This window comes from Pollicipes pollicipes, unplaced genomic scaffold (genome assembly GCF_011947565.3).
Source record: "Pollicipes pollicipes isolate AB1234 unplaced genomic scaffold, Ppol_2.1 Scaffold_4002;HRSCAF=4701_pilon_pilon_pilon, whole genome shotgun sequence".
In the NCBI taxonomy this organism is placed as follows: Eukaryota; Metazoa; Arthropoda; class Thecostraca; order Pollicipedomorpha; family Pollicipedidae; genus Pollicipes; species Pollicipes pollicipes.
In genome coordinates this window covers 20728856-20740603 of record NW_023596420.1, presented here as the reverse complement: position 1 = coordinate 20740603, position 11748 = coordinate 20728856, and positions in this window count along the sequence as shown.

The following is an 11748-nucleotide window of genomic DNA, read 5'->3' as shown; positions in this document are numbered from 1 at the left end:
GCCGCTCCAAGCTCTGAGGTAAGGCTTGACAACGCGGAGCGCGGTGTCCATCCGCAGCTAGGTGGTGATGGTTGGTAGAAGAGAGGCGCTGCGAGCCGGGCAATGACGGTCGACGGTTTTACTGTGACGAGATGAACAGGAACCTTGAGCGGGTATATTGCTGTCGCCTTTTTGAAACAGTGGAATGCTGCAACTTGCAAGCCAGAAAATATATTCATCCACCCACTGGTCTTTGCTCATATATTGCAGCTCTGGTATAAACTATTCGGCGGTGCTTAGACGGCAGGGCTCTCGGGAAGCATGTGGATCAGGGTAATATAGTCGACATGACTGTGGTTTAGGTCTTGTTCGTTGGTTAATGCGTTCCCTGCCTGATCGTCGTACAACATGCGTTGATGAAGGGATCAAAACATAGATCACACACTGGCAGCCGTGTATGATGAACACACGCCGACGAGACATTGGCGGGATGAATACAGCGCTGGTCACTCGATCGAGGTGCTTTGGCCGGTATCCACTCCGCGGGACTTTGGCCAGGGCGTTTGACTGACTGCAAAGATTTTCACATTCATAAGTGGTCTCAAAACTAACAATGGGTCAAAACATTGGACTGAATTGCTTTGTAACCGTTTACAATAAGAGTTCAGTACAATTTGTGCGAATTGTGGATGGAAGCTTCCACAGACATATAACTGTTGCCTAGTTCTCACAGCACCTGTGACGCTGGGTGACGCACTGGACACGGCGTGTTTGGTGTACACCACCAAGGTACACCATCAACACACACCTCGTGACTCGCCAGCCGAATTTCTGACCCATGACTGAAACCTTGCATACCGTGTCCCAAACTTGAGAACGTGGGTGGCTTGGCATGGCTATCCTCAGAGTCGTGGACTATCAGCCTTTCGCGTGTGGTCCGGGTCACGTGACCACTTTTGACCCCTGGCCTCACCGCAGGCACCATGAAGCTGCTGTTTTTGCTGTCGGCGTTGATCGGCTTGCTGCAGGTGGCCCCAAGTGCAGGGCCTCCTTGGTTTGGGCCTCCTCAAGGCTGGTGCCCCTCGGGTTCGCCCTCGGCAGGGGCGGCAGGTGAGCATGAATGGGCTACAGTGCATGGTGCAGCTGTATGTTAGGCAAAACACTGACACGGCAATTCAGTGCCTGCACTGAGCGCAGTTGGCCATTTCGTGGTTGAGGCTGCAACGGAAAGTCGAAACGCAGAAGTTATATGATGAGTATATGAGACAATAGAGAATATTGGATAACTTACTCGATCGATTGCAGTTATAACCGGCAGTGCAGTTCAGGCGTCATAAAAAGGATAATCAAGGTGTAGCCGGGCTTCATGCAATCTGTTTACCAATACAAAAGAATTGTTCTTTCTGCGTCAGAAGGTTGCAGCTCACAGTGTTCGTATGTCGCGGGTCGACACGATTTTGCACCTAATCAACATTGCATCCACAAGAAGTTTTGCTAGCGTGAGAGATTCGCACAAAACCTACCCCCGAAAAACATGAACAAGCAGACACCCCACCCGCCTCGCTACCAGCGACATCACCCCTCACGCTCCGCTCCGTCAGGGGCTTCGGCGGCCGAGGCTTCGGTCGCCGCGGCGGCTACGGCGGTTCGCCGCGGCTACGGCGGTCGCCGCGGCGGCTTCGGCGGTTCGCCGTGGCGGCTTCGGTCGCCGCCGCTACGGCCCGCGACCTGACGGCGGTCGCTTCGCCGGCGCCGGCGCCGCTGGACCAGGAGGAGCAGGTGGAGGCGCTCCAGATGGACGCCTTCTTCCAGGCGGTGCGTCTGGGCGACGCCGACGGCTGTGGCATGCGGCTCGTCTGCGAGCTACGCACACTCGACCCGCGCTTCCTCGGCGAGGAGGGCAACATGATCCTGGCGCTCTTCGGGTGAGCTGCAGCAGTCTGTGTTTTGAATGGTTTCTTGTAAGAGTATGACTGGGGATGGCTGTTCCTGTTGGTTCACGGAACACTCTAAGCGATCCTTCCGCTTGACGACCAGCATTTACATCCAGGGAGTGCAGTGCAAGGACAACACGCAGTTATATCTTCATTTCGTAGTCAAGAGCAAGCCACAAGCACAGCCACATAAACAAGCACAAGCACAAGCACAAGCACGAGCACAAGAAAAAGCACAAACAAACATCCCACCGTTCTATGGTTTCAGCGTTTACCACAAACTGGGGACGGAGTAAACTGCGGCTTTGAGGTCCACTCCAGTTCCGAGACGAGACCGACCTGATGTTGAGCAAAATTTCCTTAATATTCTTCCGTTAGGTTAGGCTATTTGGGCTCATCGGCGCGTACACGACAGCTTTTATTTAGTTAGATATTAGCCTGCTGATCACAGGGACGGCGAATGTCGGCTCAAGCGGCAGACAGTTCTGTTCGAGAGAATGGACAGCAACCCGCCTTTGCTTTTGTATGACTTGTGTTCTACGTTTAGTCGTTATGAAGCCCATAACGCCTGCATGTTCAAGTCATCGTTCATTCACACCAAAGCCTCTTGCCAAAGGCAGTGTTCACAGGCTCTGATTATGACGGATGTCCTGCAACCCGGTTTCTCATGTTCCAGTCGTGAACATCATTTAGTTTTCCCTGGCAGGCATCATGGAGTCCTCTCGTCGAGTGGTCCGGCATCCTTTTCATAACTCTCGCGGATTGGTTGTTGCCTGAAGGAGCTCTAACGGTTCTACTCCAACGGCCCAGCCGAAAATAAAGCTTGTCATCGGGGTGAACGATCGCTGTCGTGCCGGTGCTTCTTCTGTGTCTCGTGCACCGCTCAGCAAACAAAGCCTGACATCAGCGCAGGGTTAAGGAGACCAGGACCTAGAAAAAAAGATAGCAGTGCATTGGACAATGCAAATTACATTCATAGCAGGCTATGGCCACAATGTGGTCGGTTACGTTTAACTAATCGGGTGTTACAGGCATGTCGTCACGTAGCGCGCTGTAGACACAAGTGGAGCCGCATGTCCACTCGTTCAAGACCGGATTAGGTTATGGCCACTTGGCTCCTGCCTCCTGCCCCTTGCCTCGCCCTCGATCTCCGCGTGACCCCTGTGCAGTTCCCCGCCCCTGCCCCTGTCCTCTAAGCCTGACAACCCGCCACCGCAGGTCTGACGTGCCGTCCTCGGGCCGGGCCGACTCCCCGAAGCGTCCTGTACGACGCCGCCGCCGAGCTTGGCAGCAGCACCGGCACCGCCGAGGTGTGCGCCCAGACCTTCACCGCCTGCGAGTAACGACTCGGAGACGCTGCTGGAGGCCATCACCAGCCCGGAGGAGCAGTGAGCCGCCGGGCCGGACGATTCCCGGCGTCCTCTCTGTCCGCGGTGGGCGTTCCCCACGCCGCCGGACCGGCGGAGCACGTCCGGTAAGGATGTGCCGCTCCCGTCCGGCGAGGCGCCGGCTCGCCCATCGGTGCGACGAGCGAAGCCGTGCTGCGCGTTGGCGACGACGTGACTCTGGCTGGTTTGATTCCTTGCAGGTTCCGTGGCATTAATGGGGCAATGAGCGGTCGAGGGCGTTTCCATCTGCCCATGATACCTGTGATGACGATGTGAGCCTTGTCTTCATAACATTCTCATCCACGTCCATCCATGTTGCCTCGTTGCAACATGGACCAATAAACCAGAAACGCAACAACGCCGCGTTTGATGGCCCAGCTCTAACACACGGAGCTGCCGGCCGCAGGTCAAACGAATGGCGCACTGGTCTTGCAGACCGGCAAGGTTTTAACGATCGGGTTGAAGGTCAAGTTCGTCGTGCGCTGAGGCACCGCAGAGGGGGTGGGTGAGGTTGGGGAGGATGGATCCGCATAGCCGGTCGAGGGCGAGCGGCGCGTGGTGACGCTGCACAATCGCTCGAGCGCAAAACCATCGGCTAGTGTGAGCAGAGTGGTCATGGAAAACGCGGGTAATAGATGGTGGGAAGAACGAAGTACGGACAACAATGCAGCATTAAACTAGAAATATACTAGATGCGCGATGTGGGATAAGTCTCTAGATTATGCCAGACATATGGCAGCCAGTAACTGAAGGTGGGGTGGCACAGGTGCTACAATAGTTAAAGAATTTCGAACTTAAATGAATGCTGTGCCGATAATTTTTGCAAGAAGCTGTCCAGAAATGTTACACTACATTGCAATGACAGTATGTGCTGCTGTTAGGACACAATGCGGCATATTTTATAGGAAACTGATAGAAAAATCATATTCCTGTCTTCGAACAACCCACCTTTCAGTTGTGATCGCCGCGTTCTCGATTGAGGTTTTAAGACCACTGTGCGTGTCGCGAAAGTCGGAAAATTCACGGCGTAAGGTGCACAGAAAGTTTGGCCCAGTGCACCGTGAGATCTTCGTTTCTCTAAACAAAAAAAGACCGATGGATCAGGCCAAAGCAATTTAGCAGCCTTCCGTTCTGAAACGGGTTCATCGAAATTGGCCTGATAGAATTCGGTTCATAGCTCTGAAAAGCAGACCTTTAACACGTGAATCCTATGAGCTAGCAGGGACGTTACGTCGTAGAGCGGTGTTGCTACCAGCGTACTTCCGCGAGGGCCGATGGATAATGACACACCGTGCGTGACCGATGCGAATAACACCTCATCGAAGCCGCCATGGGAGACTGTTCATCTGCATAGTCAGAGGCGTACACGCCCTGTGTGCGCAGCATCACTCAGCCATCCTGGAGGCTGCACCCTGGCAATTAGTGGCGGCAGCGGTGACCTTGGCGGCTGCATTACATGCGCTTCAAACGGCTGCATGGGGATGGTTATGGCTAATGCCGCAGGCTAAGTCATCCTCTGCAGGGCCTAAATATCTCCCGATGAGGTGAGCCGCCCTGCTTTAATACAGGGTGTCCACAAAGGAGGAGCACTCGGACGTTTCTTCGTAACTTATTAAACATCACATAATTAGAATCCACATATTCTTCCAATGACCAAATGTAGGCGCAATACATCGTCTTAATAATGGAAACTGTCATTATTGCACATCCTATATGATACCCTGCATGGTCCACAACCACGAACTTCTTCACCGAAATATGTTTTGTGTAGATAGGAGATCGAAATTAGCTTAGTTGGGACTGGTGCAACTTAAATCATTTTTTTCAGAATCCAAGATGACTGCCATTAACATCTTGAATTTTGGTCCAATTTAAGTTTTTTCTCCATGGCTTGAAGGTTTATGCGACATCATTTTTATAATATTTGTATTGTGGGGAGGCCATTTTTACAGTTATTTTGAATGCACAGGATCAAATTCAGTTTTAAACTGGAAGTGCAGATCCAAACTTGATCATGCATCACCAAAGTTACGTGCATTGACCGATATATGCCATTCATTGTCTTATTGTACTCATTGCAAGGGTAGCACTCACAGAAGCTGCGTGTGTTATATACCGTAATTATGTAAACATATGCTACCCACGCGAAGTAAGTACTATGGAAGACGCTTTTCGCTTGGTCGGGCACGTATAGTTGAAGTTGCCGACCTTATGCTTCTTATATGAGACCCTGCAATGTCAACTACCGTGAATTTCTGACATAAATCCTATCTGTAACTAATTTCATTGTAGCCTGGACGGCCCAAATTAGCTTGGATGCTGCTTGCACAACTTCGTGCACTTCTCACAATTCCAGATGACCGCCGCCGACATTTGGACTGTTGGTCCAGCTTCAAAATTATATCCCGACGACTTGGAGGCTCACTCGAGTGATATCGTTTAAGTATTATTACAGTGGGCAACCCATTTTTACGGCTATTTTTAGTGTATTGGATCAAATTCAAGGCTGAATTAGAAGTGCAAATTTAACCGTGATTATGTATCACTGAAATTCACCCTCTTGATCGATATATGCCTGTTGTATTCTCATACTCATAGTGGGGCGTGCATATCGGAATAGCTGCATTTGCTATAAGCTATAGCAATGTTAAGAAATGTCACATGCGCGACGCATGTATTATAGGAATCTTTAATGCTCACATCGACATGTCTTATTGGATGTACAATAGCGTCCGTTCAGAACTTCATCGCTGCCAAGCCATGCGCGATGAGTGGCGCACAGCTCTGCAAGGAATAATACGTTAGCTCACCAATGATGCCACACATCGAGTAGAAAATATTTATATATGCATATTAGGAGGAAAATATTTGAGTTTTCATATCGCGACTCCCAAAAGTTGATGAAGTCTCATTATAGTGATTTTGATTTGAAGCGAGACTGTCTGCTGTCTTGGAAACAGTTGCAAGCCGAAAGGCAGCCAAATCCTCGCATCTTGGTACAGATCAAGCGGTTGTAAAACGTGAATAAGCAGAGCCAAATCCCGTTCAAGTAACTGTCGAAGAACCTCTGGGTATAGAGCGATAGCACTTCTGTCAGTGTGGTGATTGATATGCATCTCTATGGCAGAGCCGCCCCCCCCCCCCCCCCCACACACACCAGTCGATCTTGCTGAACATTAAAACCCGCCCACTCGGCCGGCCTTCCAGTCTTGTGGACTTCGGACAGTCATGCCGGCGTTTCACTGCTGACTGAACCTGACGACAGTAAACTGAATCCGTGACTCTAAAGCGGACAGAGCCTTGTCGGGAGCTGAGGCGTGTTTAGAATGGAAGACCCCCTGTTGTGTCGCAGCTGCATGGCCTGGTAGGTGAGTCGCAGAGAGGACACCTCACTATCACCGTTCTGCTGCAGAGGATGCACTCAAAAGGCGTCGAGACATACCAGGAATTGAGAAACCACCTGGGGACAGCCAAAGATCACCTTACCGGAAGTATGTAAGTGAGCTGCTTCTTCAAGCCTAAACTGCTGACGCTCATGATCATGTGGGGGGGGGGGGGGGGGAGCAGGACGACAACTTCCTCCTTCAGCACTGTCTTAAGACAACGCTGCCGTATTTCTTTGCAACAGGTCAGTTCTGCTCGCTAACTGAGCTGACATGTGAGGCAGAAGAGCACCTTTCCCAGCGAGCCAGGTAGGAGCTACGGCGGGCGTGCACGCCTGGTGACACTCAGCGAGACAGCGAGGTCGCAGTAGCCAGCACTGAAGCTGGAGACTTGATTGACCCACTACACTCTCAGCCCGCCCCCTCCCCGAAGAACCTTCCGCGTGACCCCCCCCCCCCCCCACCCCCCCACCCCCACCCCATCCCCACCCGACCCCCCGAAGAAGAGAAGCCAGAAATATTTCCAACTTCGACTGGAGCATCGAAGTCTCCACCGTCTTACCAGCCGTCTTAACAGCAGTATTACTCCCGAAGCGTTCCTGGATCTAGTGGCTTGCAGCTGCACCGTTCAAAGCAAGACAGTGCAGTGTCGCCACGCTGCAGCTGCAGCAGCAGCAGCGCAGGCCTTGGCGTACAGATTACTGGAAGGGTTAGGGAGAAATCGCATGCTATAGCCGTGGCGCCAGCAAGCAGATGGACATCGGCAGGCAACGAAAAGGAGCTGGCTGTACATAGTGATGATGACTATGAACAGCAGTAGAGAAGTGTGACGGTGTGCTGGACTGGTAGTACGGTTGCTAAAGATGGCATCTGGGTTGTCGCGACACTGCAGGTCAAAGGCCTTCATGAGCGTGAGATTTTATCTCTGATTTGGTGTCGGATTATTACTCGTAGGCCAAAAATTAGTCCAGTAATGGACTTTGGCACACCATGATAGCCCCAAAAGAGATATTATACTACCATTTATGTCATCCAGAGCAAAATAAGAAAACTGGTGAGCATCCAAGATGGCGGAGATTGCCGCCTTGAATGCTGATAAATGCTCAAGGTTGCACAAATAGCTAGCAGGCTGGGCTGGCTTTCCTTATCATATCAAGCATATTTCTGCGAAAAAGTTTGCGGTAGTTAACATTTTAAGGTCAACACTCTAACATAACAAAACATTAAATTACAAGGTCAACACAATAACATAATACTAATGCCCCGTCTTAACACAACAAGGTCAAACATCGGTCATCAAATCGTCATTCAGCAGCTTCTTGATGAAGATGCTTCGGATGCGAGATCAGGATCTTCAGCGGGGAGCGTCTTGCTGGCGGGCGATGGTGTCACCCGCCACATGGGCCGTGACACGGTCCGCCCTTGGGACGATCGCGGCCTCGGGCTCCTCTGTTGTGCGATGTTTTGGTTGCATACCCGCGATCCTTAAGGTGACCCAGTATGATGATATTGCATGGACTGAGGATCAGTGAGTTGAGGGCTCAGCTGATCCCTTTATAGTGCGATTGGTGTCATGGCTTGGTACATGGACTGGCAGCCAGTTAAGGAGTAAGCCCTCAGCCCGCGTGCGGACGTTGCAATGTCTTGATGCAGCCACTCCTGATCACAGTCAAGGCGATGTCTTAGCCCGAGGTTTGTCCAAAAGGGCTAAAGGCACAGTGTTAATGTAGCGCTTGTAGTTGATGATGGCGGCCCACCCTGCGCATCTTCGAAGAAGGAGCCAGTGGCATGCTCCTCCCACCTCATGACCTATCAAATAGCAATATTGGCGACAGCCTCTTGTGCATCTTTTCCCTTCCCACCCCATGGTCAACCACGTAGTCGTCTTTTTAAGGATGCAGCCTGCTGAGGGGCACGTGGGGCACGTGAGCCTCCGACGAGCCCCAAGCCTATTTTCCGAACCACCGCGTGAGTACACTGTAATGGAGTCCGCTGGGTCCCCAGTCCCGCCGGACCACTCGACGTTTTCATATTGGGCCACTTGATGCATCGAGAGTACGTCACCAAACATCAAACGGAGGAGCTGAAGGTCACAGCCGTCCGTGAGGTGGGCCATGTCACAGGGCAGGTGGTGGAGGACACCATCACACGCCTGCAAGAGGTCCGCCCGTCCATTGTTGCAGCGCCGTGCACGCATCTAGAGCATTTCCTTTAAAAAGCCGCCGAGCGGTGGTTTTATGACCGATGTTCGACGCTGTTGATTAATATGTCATGCCAAGTTGTGGAAATCTAAATGACGTTTCAATATTGATCACGAGATGGCTACCACCAAAGTCATCACGAAACGTCTAAGTGCACTTCACCTGTGAGCAATCTGTAAAACCCCCGTTTAAGCATCTTATCACGCCTTACATTGACGGAGATATGTAATGTGGGCTATAATAAATGGGGTAAGATTGATGACACCACACCTTCATATCAGTTGAGCAAACAACGTCCGTCCATGTGGCCGACTGAATGCGACGCTCTCAGGCTGGGGTCAGTTTGACCCCCTCAAGTCTCAAAAGGTAAGAAGGCAAGGTGCTCAAAATTCAAAGGGTATGGAAGGGTGTACGTGGTCTGTTTTGTGTCAAATTTTGAGGTGGTCTCTTAATTTTGACCTTTGGCTGAAATAAGGCAAAAAAACGAGCTTGAAATCGACGCTGGAAATGTGTAGACCTCCGCAGCACCCAGAGTGTGGCCATTTACAATGCGCATGCGCGGCTGGTCCAGACCCAGAACTCGCGGAAAAACCTAGCGTGAAATGTAATGTGATTACAATAGGCCGTCGTGAGTTCCCGGAACCATTTTGTTCATGCCAGCCTTGCGCGGCATTGACATGAAGACAAGCCGCCATGAATTCCTTGGGATAGAAATAATTGTATAAGGACAATAACATTGTTTTGTCCCGCATATTCACCACATATGTAGTATATGTGAGAGGTTCCCCTTCATAAGCCATGGTATATTGTTTGAAAAATTGACACGCTGTGAGTCGCACTGAGACAATCAACATTTTCTTGTGTTTGTTTTAATATCAGCTTGATACTACGCTGCTCTTTTTCCGATCATGCCATGAATATTTCTAAAATCGACATTTCCTGTCATTACAAGCTACATTGTATGGAAGCCAATGCCTGTGATCTTTCATTATTGTGTGACATTTGCACAGTGGGGTGGTACGAAACAGCCCTTTTAATTGGTAAGGCTAACCAAGTTTCGCCAGGCCACGGTTACCATTTTACAGAATCAGGCATTGATGACTTTTTTAATTGCTTGAAGCGTGAGTTTTGAGCACGCTTATACACAATATGAGGTCAGGATAAAGCTGGAGACCGACGTTGCAGTCTCCGTGGGCCGCGCAACGTCGACTGTTGCAGCCAGATTTGGTGGCCGAAAGCGACACGGACGAAAACGACCGGGTGGCAGAAAGCAGAATTTTTTTTTTTTTTGAACGCTTCTTGACCTTATTTTGTAGCCTTTGAGGGTAGAGCGCGAGACAGGCCTCACCTGTACGATTTCCATGTTGATAGTCTGAACAGACTAGCAGCTATGACACAACAAAAATTTCGCGCAGTGTTGGAGTATGTACTGTTCGTGTTGGTCTGGCTGCTGATCTGATCGAGGAAACAATGTGTAAATTATGCAATTTAGATAAAGGACCAATAACACGATTTCGACGCAGTAAGAAATGCATAAAATGTACGAAGGTACAAATTTCCGGTGCGTGGCGGTTTCGCCCGCCTCAGGGGGATACCTGGTGTTAGCAACAGCAGCCGACGCCTTCCAGCATATGGAGATTACAATCCCAGGGGATTATATTCTTGCGATTAAAGATTGAAAGCGCGCTTGCTCCAACCCATTCGCAAAACTTTTACCGTTCCATGATGAAAATGACACCTATCCCAGGCGAACATGGGTTCACTATGTCGATAACGCGCATTAGCTATCAACTGTTGATTTGTATGTTTTAGACGGAATGACGATAAGTGTTGATGTGCTGATGCGTGATTTTGAAGTTCCTGTGACAAATAGATCATCCATCACTTCGTCGGTGCTTTTTGAGGTGCATAACTGCCACCCGCCAGGTGCCGCATGAGTTTAAATCTCAGGGATACGACCAATGGGAAGAGGATTAAAAACACCTAAATTTCTGTGATTGAAAATTGATACTCATCATACCACTACTGAAACATGACAAGTTAATGAGCTCTTATCGCATTGTTTTTCCCACGGTAATGTTCCCAGGCTAGCATTATTCTTCCCTTGGTACCGTCTGAATTGTATTGACTGATTCAATTGACATGCTGCATATGAATCAGTTTGAATCGGGGAACACTCTGGGCTTCCTGCTCGTGGGAGGCATCGAAAACCTTCCACAAAACATCTAAACTTATTCATTTTTTCTCGCATTTTCTTTGGTAGCAAGATAGCGTAAAGCACCAGCGAATCTATTTTGGCCACGTCCTGGGTGTCACACCGCACACAAATAGCTTGAATATGAATGCCTTTTCCAAGTAAAAGATCACTTGCACACACAGCAGGTCAATGATCTGATCTAAAATTTATAACGTGAAGACGACCAACACTTCGATGCCATTCTAATATTTGTACTTATAAACCAGTCAAGAACTTCCCTAAGCGTCTCCATATCTAAAGCAAAAGGGTGGTCGCGGTCATGCTAGGCCACTGAACTATACTAACCGCCACAAAGAGCAAACAAAAGATCTGTTGACTTCTTCGTGATCAAGGAGTTCAAAATGATCGTAAAACGTTGCAACATAAGGCAATTCTTCCTGTGAAATTGGTTTGGTTTTGACCTTAATATGGCTCTAATTCCTAGCCAAAAGTCAAGCGGAATTAGCCTTAATCTACTACTTCTACTACTTCTGCTGTCCGTTTCGATAAAGGCATGTTGCCGAAATATTAACACATCTTTATATGCATTCCCCCAGTTTTTCTCCTTGCAGTTAGGCTAGTCAGGCTAACTGGCTAATTAGGCTATCGTACTGTCGCCTACTCGTA